Genomic DNA, 17,869 nt, shown 5'->3' on the forward strand with positions numbered 1-17,869 from the left:
TGAGATCAGCGTTGAATGGTTAGTCAGTAAGTCAGTCAGTGACTCAGCATCTGATTTGGCGAAAGACTCAACTAGAGGCAACGCCTCTGAAACGGATAAGACCGCAGCGGAGCTCTCGGTGAACGGCACATCCGGGACCTTCGGCGCTCAGGACATCCACCGCATGAGGTAAAGTGAGCTAATTAGCTAGCTAATTAGCTAACGCTAGCTAATTAGCTAAACGGAATTTAAACTGGCAGTGGACTCAAACAAACTGGAAGGGATGTATCATAAATGGTAATCAGTTACTTTTGCTTAATCTTTAACAACAGATAGTAGAAGTTTTTGCTAAATATAACTGATAACAATGCAAACCTGAGTTAAAGGGACGATTCTCCAAACAAACTGTTTCATCTTCAACCGCAGTGACATCAAAGTTGTTTTTAACTGTTTTTTTAGATATTTTTCTGGAATTTAGATGATGTTTTCCTTTTTAACACAAATTGATGATACTAGTTATTCAGTACAGGTAGAGTACATGTATCTTTTAAGTTGCTTTGTTGGTGCTTTGGTAGGTTAATATTATTTATTAAAGTTTTTTAATGTTTAATGACATTTGCCCAGGGTTTACACTGATCTATTAGCCTTATCAGCAAATGCGTTATGAATAATACCATTTTATAAGTCCTCTTTGATTCAAAATAAGTACTGGTCTTTTTTGTACTTGTCTCGTTGACTTTTTGTCATCATCCCATGTAGATGTTTGCAGGTTGAGGAGTAAATGGCCAAGAAAAGAGCATGTCAGAAAGAAGAGCCAGACTTCGTCCTGAGGCTGAGGCTACTCAGTTTGTTTTATCTGGAGGTGACAAGCCTTGTTTAAAGGTCCAGTGGATCAATGACTATAAAGGTATGTTGGATATCATTCCAAATGTTTACTGCGTGAATGGTACTAGACATCATGACAACATAATCGCACAACACAACAAATTGCTAATGAAATTTGTTGCCATCTATTTTAATAAGAATTTTGTAAGTGATTTTATTGATTGAAGCCCTAACCATCAATTCCAGACATCACCAAACATCATTCAGATCTTTTTCTCACTGTTAGAAAGTCTTATGTTTGTTTGTTCTGCATATGTTTTGTCAATATCTGATCAGCTGCAGTTAGTAAACCTGATTTGGATTGTATTACTTGACACTTATCAGTGAACTTTTGTGTATTAGGACGTGGTGTATTTGCCTGTGCACCAATTGAAAAGGGATCCTTTGTGGTCGAGTACCGTGGGGAGTTGATCTCACCATGTGAACGGGACAAGCGGCAGAAAAAGTACACAGAGAAGCAAAATGCTTTCCTGTTTGATTTTAAATGGAACAATAGCTCATGGTGGTAAGTAAAGTATACAAGATTAATTGTTCTTTACAACATCATGGTTTTAGTGTAGAAAACTTAGATATGTTTCCTTATTCAATTTTAGCATTGATGCTTCCCGTGAAGACGACTCACTGGGCCGGCTGGTTAATGATGGCCACAAGTCCTCAAACTGCAAAGTGAAAAAAATGACAGTCCAGGGTAAACCTCATCTTTGCTTGTTTGCTATTGAAGAAATCCAAGCAGAGAGTGAAATAACCTATGACTATGGAAAATCTCAGTGGCCATGGCGAGCTCTGGTGAGTAAATCCTCTTCATAGATTATACACTGAAGTATCTGTTAAGTATTAGGAGATAAAAAAAAGATACATATTAAACTTAAATTATTGATTGTAATTTCTAGTTACAAGATCAGTTCACATCAGTGTGGGGTTTAGAGCTTTCTTTGACAACAACAGAAGAAGTTAGAAGTCAGGAACATGGACTTTACATGTGTTCAGTCGTCATGTCCTCATATTGTTTAAGGCTATGAAAGATCTGAGTGTGTTTGAGGTGATGTCCTCATATTGTCTGACCCATCAACTGTAGAGTGTGTGTTACATGTCCTCATATTGTTGGGTAGCAGGTGCTGTACAGTGTTAGCAGTTTCTATAGAGTTTGGCATAATGAGCCTAGATCCTCCTGTGAATTATGTTCACTGAAACAAGTATGATCATGTGTTCATTAGTCAGGATTTATAGTACAGAATATGTTTGACACTGTATTGTGTTTTGTTGCAGACACCAAGTACTCAGATCCTGACTCAATCTTCTGTAGACGAAGAAGTGAGCGAGAGATCCACTTCATCCTTCCAACAGGTAATTACACATTAGTTTATTCTATTTGGAATTAAGTATATGTCTCAGTTGGCTCCAGTGCATACATGAAATGCCCTTTCACTGTATTAAAACAATCAGTTTGTGTGAAATTTTCACAATATCATCAATATCAACATTGGATTTCTGGGGAAGTAGATCAGTTCACATCAGTGTGGGGTTTAGAGCTTTCTTTGACAACAACAGAAGAAGTTAGAAGTCAAGAACATGGACTTTACATGTGTTCAGTCGTCATGTCCTCATATTGTTTAAGGCTATGAAAGACCTGAGTGTGTTTGAGGTGATGTCCTCATATTGTCTGATCCATCGACTGTAGAGTGTGTGTTACATGTCCTCATATTGTTGGGTAGCAGGTGCTGTACAGTGTTAGCAGTTTCTATAGAGTTTGGCATAATGAGCCTAGATCCTCCTGTGAATTATGTTCACTGAAACAAGTATGATCATGTGTTCATTAGTCAGGATTTATAGTACAGAATATGTTTGACACTGTATTGTGTTTTGTTGCAGACACCAAGTGTTCAGATCCTGACTCAATCTTCTGTAGACGAAGAAGTGAGCGAGAGATCCACTTCATCCTTCCAACAGGTAATTACACATTAGTTTATTCTATTTGGAATTAAGTATATGTCTCAGTTGGCTCCAGTGCATACATGAAATGCCCTTTCACTGTATTAAAACAATCAGTTTGTGTGAAATTTTCACAATATCATCAATATCAACATTGGATTTCTGGGGAAGTAGATCAGTTCACATCAGTGTGGGGTTTAGAGCTTTCTTTGACAACAACAGAAGAAGTTAGAAGTCAAGAACATGGACTTTACATGTGTTCAGTCGTCATGTCCTCATATTGTTTAAGGCTATGAAAGACCTGAGTGTGTTTGAGGTGATGTCCTCATATTGTTTAAGGCTATGAAAGACCTGAGTGTGTTTGAGGTGATGTCCTCATATTGTCTGATCCATCGACTGTAGAGTGTGTGTTACATGTCCTCATATTGTTGGGTAGCAGATGCTGTACAGTGTTAGCAGTTTCTATAGAGTTTGGCATAATGAGCCTAGATCCTCCTGTGAATTATGTTCACTGAAACAAGTATGATCATGTGTTCATTAGTCAGGATTTATAGTACAGAATATGTCTGACTCTGTATTGTGTTTTGTTGCAGACACCAAGTGTTCAGATCCTGACTCAATCTTCTGTAGACGAAGAAGTGAGCGAGAGATCCACTTCATCCTTCCAACAGGTAATTACACATTAGTTTATTCTATTTGGAATTAAGTATATGTCTCAGTTGGCTCCAGTGCAAACATGAAATGCCCTTTCACTGCATTAAAACAATCAGTTTGTGTGAAATGTTCACAATATCAATGTTAGCATTACTTGTTTTTGAATAGTTTAGCAGAAAGAAATTGGCTATATCTTTTGTTAGCTCTAACTTCTCCTTAAAGCATTAAATTGATCTTTATTCTCACTAAATGTTATATATTTTTTATCATTTTGCTAATGTTCTTGTCCATTTTATATCTGCTGATCAGTTTACATGATTGGATTTCTGGGGAAGTAGATCAGTGCACACCAGTGTGGGGTTTAGAGCTTTCTTTGACAACAACAGAAGAAGTTAGAAGTCAAGAACATGGACTTTACATGTGTTCAGTCGTCATGTCCTCATATTGTTTTAGGCTATGAAAGACTTGAGTGTGTTTGAGGTGATGTCCTCATATTGTTTTAGGCTATGAAAGACTTGAGTGTGTTTGAGGTGATGTCCTCATATTGTCTGACCCATCAACTGTAGAGTGTGTGTTACATGTCCTCATATTGTTGGGTAGCAGATGCTGTACAGTGTTAGCAGTTTCTATAGAGTTTGGCATAATGAGCCTAGATCCTCCTGTGAATTATGTTCACTGAAACAAGTATGATCATGTGTTCATTAATTAGTCAGGATTTATAGTACAGAATATGTCTGACTCTGTATTGTGTTTTGTTGCAGACACCAAGTGTTCAGATCCTGACTCAATCTTCTGTAGACGAAGAAGTGAGCGAGAGATCCACTTCATCCTTCCAACAGGTAATTACACATTAGTTTATTCTATTTGGAATTAAGTATATGTCTCAGTTGGCTCCAGTGCATACATGAAATGCCCTTTCACTGTATTAAAACAATCAGTTTGTGTGAAATTTTCACAATATCATCAATATCAACATTGGATTTCTGGGGAAGTAGATCAGTTCACATCAGTGTGGGGTTTAGAGCTTTCTTTGACAACAACAGAAGAAGTTAGAAGTCAGGAACATGGACTTTACATGTGTTCAGTCGTCATGTCCTTATATTGTTTAAGGCTATGAAAGACCTGAGTGTGTTTTAGGTGATGTCCTCATATTGTCTGACCCATCAACTGTAGAGTGTGTGTTACATGTCCTCATATTGTTTTAGGCTATGAAAGACTTGAGTGTGTTTCAGGTGATGTCCTCATATTGTTTAAGGCTATGAAAGACCTGAGTGTGTTTTAGGTGATGTCCTCATATTGTCTGACCCATCAACTGTAGAGTGTGTGTTACATGTCCTCATATTGTTGGGTAGCAGATGCTGTACAGTGTTAGCAGTTTCTATAGAGTTTGGCATAATGAGCCTAGATCCTCCTGTGAATTATGTTCACTGAAACAAGTATGATCATGTGTTCATTAGTCAGGATTTATAGTACAGAATATGTCTGACTCTGTATTGTGTTTTGTTGCAGACACCAAGTGTTCAGATCCTGACTCAATCTTCTGTAGACGAAGAAGTGAGCGAGAGATCCACTTCATCCTTCCAACAGGTAATTACACATTAGTTTATTCTATTTGGAATTAAGTATATGTCTCAGTTGGCTCCAGTGCAAACATGAAATGCCCTTTCACTGCATTAAAACAATCAGTTTGTGTGAAATATTCACAATATCAATGTTAGCATTACTTGTTTTTGAATAGTTAAGCAGAAAGAAATTGGCTATATCTTTTGTTAGCTCTAACTTCTCCTTAAAGCATTAAATTGATCTTTATTCTCACTAAATGTTATATATTTTTTATCATTTTGCTAATGTTCTTGTCCATTTTATATCTGCTGATCAGTTTACATGATTGGATTTCTGGGGAAGTAGATCAGTGCACACCAGTGTGGGGTTTAGAGCTTTCTTTGACAACAACAGAAGAAGTTAGAAGTCAAGAACATGGACTTTACATGTGTTCAGTCGTCATGTCCTCATATTGTTTAAGGCTGTGAAAGACTTGAGTGTGTTTCAGGTGATGTCCTCATATTGTCTGATCCATCGACTGTAGAGTGTGTGTTACATGTCCTCATATTGTTGGGTAGCAGGTGCTGTACAGTGTTAGCAGTTTCTATAGAGTTTGGCATAATGAGCCTAGATCCTCCTGTGAATTATGTTCACTGAAACAAGTATGATCATGTGTTCATTAATTAGTCAGGATTTATAGTACAGAATATGTCTGACTCTGTATTGTGTTTTGTTGCAGACACCAAGTGTTCAGATCCTGACTCAATCTTCTGTAGACGAAGAAGTGAGCGAGAGATCCACTTCATCCTTCCAACAGGTAATTACACATTAGTTTATTCTATTTGGAATTAAGTATATGTCTCAGTTGGCTCCAGTGCATACATGAAATGCCCTTTCACTGTATTAAAACAATCAGTTTGTGTGAAATTTTCACAATATCATCAATATCAACATTGGATTTCTGGGGAAGTAGATCAGTTCACATCAGTGTGGGGCTTAGAGCTTTCTTTGACAACAACAGAAGAAGTTAGAAGTCAAGAACATGGACTTTACATGTGTTCAGTCGTCATGTCCTCATATTGTTTAAGGCTATGAAAGACTTGAGTGTGTTTCAGGTGATGTCCTCATATTGTTTAAGGCTATGAAAGACCTGAGTGTGTTTGAGGTGATGTCCTCATATTGTCTGACCCATCGACTGTAGAGTGTGTGTTACATGTCCTCATATTGTTGGGTAGCAGATGCTGTACAGTGTTAGCAGTTTCTATAGAGTTTGGCATAATGAGCCTAGATCCTCCTGTGAATTATGTTCACTGAAACAAGTATGATCATGTGTTCATTAGTCAGGATTTATAGTACAGAATATGTTTGACACTGTATTGTGTTTTGTTGCAGACACCAAGTGCTCAGATCCTGACTCAATCTTCTGTAGACGAAGAAGTGAGCGAGAGATCCACTTCATCCTTCCAACAGGTAATTACACATTAGTTTATTCTATTTGGAATTAAGTATATGTCTCAGTTGGCTCCAGTGCAAACATGAAATGCCCTTTCACTGTATTAAAACAATCAGTTTGTGTGAAATCTTCACAAAATCATCAATATCAGCATTGGATTTCTGGGGAAGTAGATCAGTTCACATCAGTGTGGGGTTTAGAGCTTTTTTTGACGACAATAGAAAAAGTTAGAACCACTATTTTCATTTACAGTGTAATTAATTGCATCATAATTTCCAGTTACCGTTCTGTGGAATCTCAAACAAACAATGAATCTCTGTCATTTCATTTAAGGTCAGCCAGACCACTGGAGGTGTCTCCTTCCAACAGACAGCTACTGCAAAGCAAGTAAGACAGCTGCCTTCTTCTCCTTCATTCAAAAATGTCATGTTCTTTGACTGGGGATATTAACTATTTGAGGGAATATTGTAGAATCTTAACTAAGACTAAGGTTCTTTACATTTGATTCTTGATATGGACAGTTAAGAGCATGCCGTCGTCTGCAAAATCTAAAGCGACATCATGCTCGATGTGAGGAACGTTACGATGAGGCCAAGAAAAAGATATTTGAGAGAGAGAGGCAGATGACTTTGACTCTGTTCACAAGAATGAATAATTCTGTGAGTATGCAAATCAAAGTAAATACAAACATTTGGTCATATGCAAATTAATTATTTTCAAGGTATTTATTTTACAAGAACCTCCATGAGCCTAGCAGAATTTCTCTCATTCACTTGTTGCTTCCAGTTCATGCACCATGTTTAAATGACAAAGTTGCAACAGATTTTTTTCTCTCAAAATATTTGTTATATTTTTATGCAATAGGTGAGTCATAGTAATGCAAAACTTCATGCTATGCATTGTTCTCCTTTATATCATACACCATCAAAATCAAATCGCCCACTGAGACGTGTTGTGGTTTAGGGATTATTGTCCTAATAGTATGTCATAGGTAGGGATGTGAGGCAAATATTTTCAAAGTGTTATTTAAATAATTTAATCATTTCCACTTTAATATAACTAGGGGGAAAATGTCTATTCAGTGAATTGTATTTACAGTATTAATAATGGTTTTAAAGGTTGAACATCCCTTGGTCGATGATGGTGGATTTCATGATGGAAACTCTGCAAGCTTAAGTGACCAGTTAATGAATATGACACAGTAGTGAAATAGAAAAACAACTGTATTAAGGAATCCAATTCAATTAAATTTCATGTTTTTAATGACTCATCATTTTCAAGTCGTGTTATGCACAATGTGATGGTACTGTACGGGGAATGATAACCTGGCTATTTAGGAATGTAACAATGCTTTTTTCTCCATTTTCCTTCAGATGTCTACTGATGAATCTTCAGATTGTACAGATTATGAAGATATTGACTATGTTCCAGACTCAAGTGGCAATTCCTCAGACGAAAGTCTTTGTAGTAACGAACTGGAAATCACAGACTCTCATGCTCCCAAAAAACTGTTACAGGACATGCTAGTGGGGATAGCTACAGCACACAGTGGGGAGATCACTGGTTCAGATAAACCTACAAGTTTTAGTTCGCCACTGAGGAGCAGCAGTCATAGCACTTCAGTGATGAGTTGCAGTGCCAATTCATCAGGGAATACATCACACAATCACAGCTCCATAAAAGTCGCGCCATTGCCAAACCCAGCAAAACAAAGCAAGTACAACAAGAAGCAATATTGTCTTTATTGTAAAAAGGCCATTTCTAAATTGGCAAGACACCTTGAATCCGCCCACGGGAATCAGCCTGATGTTGCAAGGGCTTTCGGTTTTAATAAAAGGTCCCGCCAAAGAAGAGATTTGTTACGCTCTATCAAGAAGAGGGGAAACTTTAACCATAATGCTACCGCGGCAACCTCTGGTGCTGGAGAAATGGTTGCTTGTCGAAGACCCACTACAGCAAGAGAGTCTGATGGTTATCGTCATTGCAAGTTTTGTCAAGGACTATATGCAAGAGATTGCCTTTGGAGACATGTGAGAAACTGCCCTCAGAAGCCCATTGAGGGAGAGCCTCCCGCTGGGCGAAAACGGATCCAACTGGAATTACCAAAACCTAATCAAATTCATGAAGCTGTTTGGAAGATTGCCTGTGAAATGAACCAGGATGACATTTCCTTGGTAGTAAGGAGTGAAAGACACATTCTAAGCCTTGGTGAGTCACTGTACAATGCCAGGAAACCACATGAGAGAAGGAATGATTACATACGGCAAAAAATGAGAGAGATGGCAAGATTATTGATAACGGCAAGAGCTATGACACCTTTGAAGAGCACAGAAGACCTTGTTATGCCGAGTAACTTTCCCCAGGTCATACAAGCAGTCAGAGCTGTTGCTGGTTATGAGTTGGAAAGCAACTCATATAAAACCCCATCCTTGGCTTTGAAATTGGGGCACAGTTTGGCCAAAGTTGCAGGCATTGTGCAGTGCGATGCCATCATTGCAAATCGCCATGATGTTGCAGAGTTAGCCAAGCAATTTGCCACTCTGTATGAGAAAAAGTGGACAGAGTCCATTTCAGCTGCTGCATTGGGTACACTTAAACAAGCCAAATGGAATAAACCACAGGTTTTACCATTTACACAGGATGTGTCGCTGCTGCACAAGTTTCTTGCCACCGAATCTGCTAAGTGCATGAAGGACCTGAAGGAAAACCGCAACAGCATAACCTTCGGAAATCTTGCTAAAGTGACTTTAACGCAGGTAGTACTATTTAACAGAAAAAGGCAAGGGGAAGTTTCAAAAATGGAGCTCCAGGTTTTCACATCCCGGAATCGCACAGAGTTGAATCCTGACATTATGATCGGCCTTACTGAGTTTGAAAGGAAGCTTGCAAGGCACTTTGACAGAGTTGAGATTCGTGGTAAAGGGTCAAGAATGGTACCTGTGCTTCTCACACCTGACATGATCGCTGCAATGGACCTCCTCATGACAAACAGGAATGACTGTCAAGTCTGCACAGAGAATGTGTACTTGTTTGCACGCCCAGGTGTCCTTTCCCATTACAGAGGCTCTGACTGCTTTCGCAAGTATGCTAAACAATGTGGTGCAAAGTACCCAGAGGCCCTCACCTCAACAAGATTGCGGAAACAAGTCGCCACTTTGTCCACAGTACTAAACCTTAAAGAAAATGAAATGGATCAACTTGCCACCTTCCTCGGACACAACATCCGTGTCCACAGAGAATTCTACCGGCTTCCAGAGAGTACCCTGCAGCTTGCAAAAGTCAGCAAACTGTTGATGGCAATGGAAAAAGGAAAACTGTCTGATCTGCAAGGGAAAGGGCTGGATGACATTGAGATCAATCCTGAAGGTAAAATTTAGTTTGAAACATGGTTTATAAAGCTTTAAATGTAACATATATGCATGTTCGGCTTTTAATTTAAAAACTTTGGCCTGACTTTTGTACTCAACCAGATGAAGTAACCACGAGTGATGATGATTCCAGCGAAGAAACCATTGCTGACCGACATCAACACAAAGGTATCCTGACTCGCACAGTATGTGGTAACATCTTTAAGTTATGAGACTGGAGACTGTTAATAGGTACTGTGATAATCTTGTTAGATGGGCTTAAGGAACAACAGTATATTCATTAGAGAGGATGGGAGACATCATCTATGAATATTGAATATTGTACTGAAAGATCTGGAAACATTGAGAGAAAGATGAACAGGTTGAAGCCTATTAGGTCTAGACAACAGAAAGAAAAAGAGAAATTAGTGAAGGATACAAGACACATAAGAAAGCAATGGAGCAACATTAGATGACAAAAAGGGAATTTATGTTTTGCAATAATAGCTAAGAAGTCAGTTAGCAGTACACTGGAGGGCAGAGCAACTTAGAAGGAAGGTAAAGAGGAGGTAGCAAGTCAGGAAAGCCTTTTTCATAGGGATCCATTTAACACATTTCATTGTTACTTTTCAAAGGCTCAAGAACTGAGACTCCTGGGGATCCAAGCCATGCACTTGACTCAACCACCCTGGACAGCATGGATGGCACGTCTGACTCAACTACCTTGGACAACATGGAGGGCACTTCTGCTTCAGCCACATCGGACAACAAAAACGGCAACACTGAACCAAGAAATGGTAAAATATAATATGCAGCCAAATACAGAATGTTTGAAGTGAATGTACATGTGATGAAAAGTTAAGTCTCCTCAGGCATGGCAGTATGTGAATGTGTGCTTTTATCATAATACATATTCTATTTCATCCTTTTAGATTCCCAGCAGAGCACAGCACTTCAAGTGGGTACATCCCAAGCATCCTCAAAGTGCTCCAATGGAAAGCAAGGTTAAAGAGCATTTTGTATTCACATTATTAACTAGAATATTTTCTATCCTGTCTTGCATTTTTTACATTAGCAGAGCCATTGTTCCATTGATAAATTATTTTCTTTTGTTTCTGTTTATGACAGATGGGAAGGTGAGAAGCAAGTGGACAGGTGACGAAGTGAGGGCTGTTGAGCAGCACATGTTGCATTTCATAACGAGCTGCAGAGTACCAGGTAAAAGGGACTGTGACTCCTGCCTCCAAGCAGAGCCGGTAGCTCTAAAAGACAGAGACTGGGTTGCCATCAAATACTACATTCACAACAGAATCATAGCATTAAAAAGGAAGATGAATAGATAGAACTTGATAATGCAAACTGTAGCCAAGGTACTATTCTATGTCAGTTGAACTGAATTTTATTTTTATTCGATGTTTGTAAAAGATTGTTCTGAGTTGCTCAGTCCTGCCAAATGTTCATATTAATGAGCATGTTTCTTTCAACCCCCACTCTCCTGGTTTTATTCACAGTACCTGCCATAATTTCTTTTAGAAAATGGGGTTTAAGAAGATTAAGTACTTTCTCTATTGCTTGTTGAAACTTCTTAAAAGAGATTGTTTCTTCCATAGTTATCTCCTAAGTTTTCAGCATTGCGTTGTTCTTACCCATAAGTTGTTGAATCTGGTTTTTGAAGTATTAGACAATTCACTGGAATGGGAGCTATGTAAATTCTGAGTTTATTTAGAAAGGTTAGCTGAATATACTTTTTCATAGAAGCTGTAAGCTTCAATAGAGAGTGAACTGTCTTTTTTTTTTATAGAAAGATACAAAACTGGTTCAGTTCAAACATGCCTTGTCTACTGCACTGCCTTATATCCATGAGGGAAGGAGGCCAGATTTCTAAATTTTCTGTGGCCTGTTCTGTTTCAATTTACAGATTTTGCCAGCAATTAAAAAAGAAAGAATGACAGAAAGTGTTCCATGTTTTTATTCACATGAACATGTACTACAAATTTCATAAATGCAATACAATAATAAGATTCAAAAAGTAGACTGACCACATTTTTAGCTATGTCTCATTTTAAGTCTCTACAGAGCTCAGTGTTACTGTGTTGTATTAACATGTGAATATCTGACATTTCTGTCAGAGGTTACCTGACTGATGAGCATGACTATTAACATATATTATATAGGTATTTCAAACGTATGCAACAGGAGTCAAGGTGAAAATACAGACCCTTCCCTTTCCTGGTCTTTATAAGTCATGTATACATGAAAATTTTGTGTTTATCCATGGGTTTCACAATTCACCTAAACATGAAATATCTGTGTGTGATGTTATTGCACCTATAAGTCACATAAACCTGACAATGTCCTAACAAGTAGCATTAAAATAAGGTTTGACCAAAAGATAGCCCTAGCCAAAATCTCAACAGATGGGCATATTCCTGGAAGCATGGGGAAGAAACACTTTGATTCCCCAGCCTCGAGGACCTTGAGAAAGGCATGTTCCCATTTTTCACATCTTTGTCATATGTACTGATAAGTCCTGAAAACAAGTATGTGTGTGTGTGTGTGTGTGTGTGTGTGTGTGTGTGTGTGTGTGTGTGTGTGTGTGTGTGTGTGTGTGTGTGTGTGTGTGTGTGTGTGTGTGTGTGTGTGTGTGTGTACCATGTCTCCTAACCTCTGACTGTGTCTGGAAGCTGGCCTTGTTTACCCTCTGTACTCTGTAAAAGGATTTTTTCTCTTATTGTGTTTACCAATACAACTAAAGCATCTTCACACAAATATCTTATTCTTATGAGCATGAAAAATTAACAAAGACAAACAAGAGAAACTCTTAAAGGATTCTTTTACAAAAAAACGAACATAATTTGTGACAAAATTTTCTGCCGAGTCCCGTCAGTCAAAACATATTTATGATTAAGCAGTAAGCATTCAATAGAGCGGACAGACTCGCCCGTCAAAACACTTGCGGCTGCGTCCGACTGCTTTATGATTTCCTTTTCCCATGATGACATCAGTCAAGCAGCATTGACAGCACCCTGGTGAATAAAGAGCCATGGCGGTTTTACATGTGTGGGGAGGAGCGGGCTAAAGGATTGATAGCTGATATCATTAAAACGATGACCCTGTCTCGGAAAGTGAGCGTCTGATGAGATTGGAGTGTAAGGGTGGGACCATGGGGGAGGGGTGGGTGTGTGTGTGCACGTGTGTGTGTGTGTGTGTGTGTTATGTGCATGTGTGTGCAAGTATGTATGTGAGTCACAGGGCTGGTATCAGTGTCTGAGTGTTTAATAAATCAATGCAGGTCAAGTCTGAGAGCCGGATGTCACCCAGATGGCCTGTTGTTAGGGGGATTTGGTCGGCGTGTGTGTTTGTGTGTGCGTGCCTGCGTGTGTGGTAGACTGTTCATATGTCACTTCTAATGAGAGGTACTGAAGCAGAAGGATATGACCACATCTTGGAAAAGAATACCACACACACACACACACACACACACAAACACACATGTTAAAATGCACCTAATTGAACCTCTTTTATCTATTCTTAGTCGAAGACATTAGTCTTCTTTGTAATAATCTACACTGTTGTTACACTTCTTAAAAACAGTATTTTGCATCACTGAAATTAATTTTTTTAATGAATAAACACAACTTTATAGATCTTGTTGCAACAAAAACAACATAATGTTTAAATATTTATAGATGTTTCATAAATATATATATATATATATATATATATATATATATATATATATATACACAGAGTGTTCTCACTTGTTTCTCCCCTGCACCTTCGTACAGAAGCTTATTAAACACCATGTTCAGTCCTGTCACATAGTTTTCTATTAGTTTAAAAAATAGCATAACTTTAAAAATGCAAAATAGGATTTTTTTTTTTATTTGAGCGGGGACAGTGCATGCCATGTCAGCAAATGTACTGAACTCGGTACATTGAGTGAAAGGATGTCGGATAGCAGAAACCGACAGTTATTTATATGGAAATGTGTATTATTACTTTACATTCATCCTATTCGGAACACTATAGAGCAGCTTCCCTTTTTAACAAAGTTCTGATGTTCCCTGATAGACAGAATCAGTGGGATGTAACTACCTGGACTACAGTGGCGCTCTGACGCCATCATTTGAAGGACTGATTGTGTTGTAAAAACAGACCCAGGCCCGATGCTGTTTGTGTCTCCCCTCACCATGTGCTACCACAATGCCCCCTTTTATGCTGCTACTTAATTAGCAGTCTGTGAAGCTAACACGGCGCGGCGTACAAAGCGACCGCTCTCTGATCTCTCTGACGAGATATCCACTCACGCTCACAACAACAAACACACTCACGTTTGTTTGTCTCAAGAGCTAGCTAAGAGCCTTCGGGCACACGATGTCAAAAAAAAAACAAGAGAGGAGGAAGAGAGAAAGAAGGAAGAAAGGATTTATTTTGTTAAATTTTAGGAGGAATTTCCGAAGTCTGTGTGTTGACAGTGGACTGTAAGCTTGTAGAATAGCAGCTTTGTGAGTTTCTGTGATAGGAATGATCGGCTTTGTTGCTCATGCGTTTGATTGATAAACAAAAGAATTAACTTTGAACAAAGAGGTTGGGGAAAGAAAAGATGGAGATTAAGAGATATGTTATGTGTATAGAGAGCTGTAACATAAAAGAATAAAGAAAGAGGTTGATACTTTTCATCTCCTGACAGTTTCTTCCAATTATGTCTGATGTGTTTCTGATTCTGTCTTTGATCATCACTGTGGCCCTGTATTTTTATTTCTTCTTCTTCTCTTTTTTTCCTTTTTCTATTGTCATGCTGGTTCCTTACACTTGTAAGCTGCTTTGTGGAGCTGTAATACCCCGCTTATGTAAGGGAGAACGAGGATCGGGGACCCAGGATGTGACAAGATTTAGGAGGTCTTAGGCTTTGGCATGCGGCTGATGCCGACGCCGTCGTTCTGGGAGTTAAAATCCAGAGATCTGGGAGCAATACAGAGCCAAGGGGACAATGTTTTAACATGCCCAGAGTGATTTTTACCTTCAGCCAACCAAAATAATGCGGAAACACCTTAAGCTGAGACACTACAGGTGAATAGGGAAACTTATAGATATCACCATGAAACTTCCCCAGTTTGATATTCACATTAAAACAGTATCTTTTTGCATTTTTAAATTGTATGTTTACATATGTTAATGAGATATGCACTCATTAAATATGCACTAATTTGCATATATTTCCAGGACATAAATCTGAACATTGGATGAAGCAAATTGCAAAGGTATAATTTTATTTTGTTGATATATTAGATTCAAAGTTGGGGTATCTCCTTTTATCATTTCATGAATCAGAAAATATTGTGAAAAGCCATAAAAATAAAAAATAAACATTTTCTTCATGTTTTTAGGAACAAATATTTAAAATCAAGGTATGAGTTATATATAGACAAACATCTCTGTAAAAAAAAAACTTCAGAATATTCAGGAATAAAACTCATTTTGAGAAAACAGCCTTTAAATATTTCATACATTCTTAATGGAAATTATTATTTGAAGATAAAATATTGAATCTAATTCATAGCAACAACAATACAGAACATGTAAAACACATAATATTGTGCAGGAGAATAGGAGCTTTCTAACGAGGCCTGTGATGACGAGGTTTAGACGTTCACAGTATTACACGCTGCAGTAGAATGCTGATTTGAATTTAGGAGAAATCTACAGCCGTAAAAGGATCAAATATAGTAAAATAAACATCTAAATGTTTGAAATGTAGTGTCTCACCTTAATTGTCCATATCAATGGGAAGGGTCGGAAAAGCTTATTTGTATTGCAATCTAAAAACCAGTGTCTTTTTAAACCTGTATCTGCCAAAATGATCAGGCTGGTTTGATCGTGATGTGACTCTTTGAATATGCATGTCAAACATGTATCAGAAGAAGGAAATGTCCACGTGGACAAACAGGAATTTGAGAGCTCAAATATTTGGTAAAGGTGTCAGGCAAACATGGTTGACTTGCCAAACAATTTAATTTGTTTTAAATATTAGCAATATTAGAAGAGAGAGCCGCTTGCAGGATGTTTAAAGCAGGATTCTTTGCATGTTTTTTTTCTTAAAACTAAAAAGTTAATAGTAAAATTATTTATAATTTATAGCATTATTCTGCACCACAGCCTCTCTCCTCAGCTCCTTAATGTTAATCCCTCATCACAGAAAAGAGACTCACACAAAGGCTCTTCACATTTCTCTGAAAGCTTAGAAGCCTGACAAAGTGCTGCAATCTGTTTTCTTGAAATGAGTAAACAGTTGCAGACTTAAGCAGAGGTATAAACAGATTCATGAGCGCCGACAGACACGCACAGGAGACAGATTAACCTCTGTGAAGTAGTTATATATGAGGAGAAGCTGACAAGCGTTACTCCCACAATCGCACAATGCGTCTTCAGTGGCCTTGACATTATTTTATTCCATCTAGAAGTTAGGCCTTTTGAAATCAGCTGCGTGATGTGTTTGCTCCGTTCCGCTTTGTTTTTGCACACTTCTTGTTCATGATTTAAAGTAAAGGAAGTTATTTATTTCGACTGCTTTTTTCTTTCAGTGGTTGGAATGTGAAGGAGTTCACTGTTTATAGAGTCCTTTATTGGTCCCAGAGAGAAATGGTGTTGTTCCAGCAGTGCAGAATGAAATAATTAATAAATAAATAAATAAATAAAAAGATTGACAAAGAAAGGACAAATACTCCCCTGTATGCTGGTATTTTAAAGATATTTATATTGGAGGGCCAAATATACCGTAATAAAGTACACTTTTAATATATAATGTAGATTAATATGAGGCATAGTGCAGTCATAAAAAGTGGTATGGTAACAAAGTGGTAACAGTCATAATATACAGTTATTTACAGTGATGGAAGTAGTATTCACACTGAAATTACTCCACTACAAGTAAGTCTGAACTCAAAACTTACTTAAGTAAAAGTATCAGCATCAAAATGTATCAAATCAATAAATAAGAAGAAAAAAACAATAAATGTGAGTTACAAGTATCTCAGTTTTCTAAAGTTTGCCTCCATCTCTTTCATCTTTGCCACACTGAGCTTGAGGTGAATCAGCCTTTACCACATGATGCAACTGTCACCCGCGTCTCTGTACTCCGACTCCTGCTCACCTCTGATACCCACCTCATTACTGATTCACTTGTTTTCGCCTCAAAAAATGTCGAGGCCGCGTCCTGCCCTATAGGCTCGACTCTCCTGTGTCCAGAGAGGGAGATCTTGAAATGGTAACAAGCTTCTTTGAACTGGTAGGTGGTATTTGATGTGCTGTGAGGAGCATAATATATAGTGTATTTGATCTGGCCAGCTGTCTGGATTGCCGGTCCGTGAGTTCTCTTCACATCTCCTGCCTTTGTAGTGTGTACATCCCACTCACACAGCCGTGCACACACACATGAACACACACCTGGGAGCATTCAAATGCAGGTGCAAAGGCACTTTTTGGGATTTTTGTCATTTTATATATATTTTTTTTTATATTCTTTTTATTGCCAAGTTCACATTGGTTAGAATACTTGTTTCACACAAAGCAATCATAGTTTTATATGCTTTTTTGGTATACAAGAAAAAAAAAGAATAAAAGTTAAAACAAAACAAAAACAACAACAAACAAACCAACAAAAAACAAAAACAACAACACGGCAGCATCTTAAAACATAAATAAATTGGATATGACAAAATGGCGGATTACCACACAACTTGGGTACAGTGTCCAAACAACAGCAACAGGAAAAAGAAAAGTGCAGACCTGAACTGGAGATTTATAGGACAACAGCAGCAACTAAGACATAAATGGAGCTTTGCGTTTGCCATCAGATGAAATCCATACATTATGGCAGAGGGAAGGATCTGCTTCCAGTCAGTATGATCACTTAATTGGAATCATTCAAATTTTAACGTGAATCTCTCTCAGGTCCTTCAGAAATTTTAATACAGGCTTCCATACCTTATCAAAAATTGCCCACCTGCCTGCGTTTTTAAATCGGAGTCATTTTATAATTACAGTATTTATACATTCGTCTCTTGTGATAATGAGCGCA

At 38.0% G+C, this 17,869-nt stretch overlaps 1 protein-coding gene and 2 long non-coding RNA genes across 5 annotated transcripts in view; all 3 read left to right on the forward strand.

Moving 5' to 3' along the window:
• lrp8 (low density lipoprotein receptor-related protein 8, apolipoprotein e receptor) overlaps positions 1-17,869 on the forward strand; it is a 214,811-nt gene that overhangs the window by 82,113 nt on the left and 114,829 nt on the right. The gene's annotated exons all lie outside the window — the stretch shown is intronic.
• LOC131977313 (uncharacterized) lies at positions 88-1,644 on the forward strand. Its single transcript, XR_009394878.1, has 4 exons — positions 88-168; positions 739-886; positions 1,207-1,369; positions 1,458-1,644. It is a non-coding gene; the product is annotated as an uncharacterized LOC131977313 (long non-coding RNA).
• LOC131977312 (uncharacterized) lies at positions 6,400-8,084 on the forward strand. The gene is made up of 4 exons (XR_009394877.1): positions 6,400-6,459; positions 6,776-6,829; positions 6,964-7,101; positions 7,816-8,084. It is a non-coding gene; the product is annotated as an uncharacterized LOC131977312 (long non-coding RNA).

The sequence above is a fragment of the Centropristis striata genome, chromosome 9, assembly GCF_030273125.1.
Source record: "Centropristis striata isolate RG_2023a ecotype Rhode Island chromosome 9, C.striata_1.0, whole genome shotgun sequence".
In the NCBI taxonomy this organism is placed as follows: domain Eukaryota; kingdom Metazoa; phylum Chordata; class Actinopteri; order Perciformes; family Serranidae; genus Centropristis; species Centropristis striata.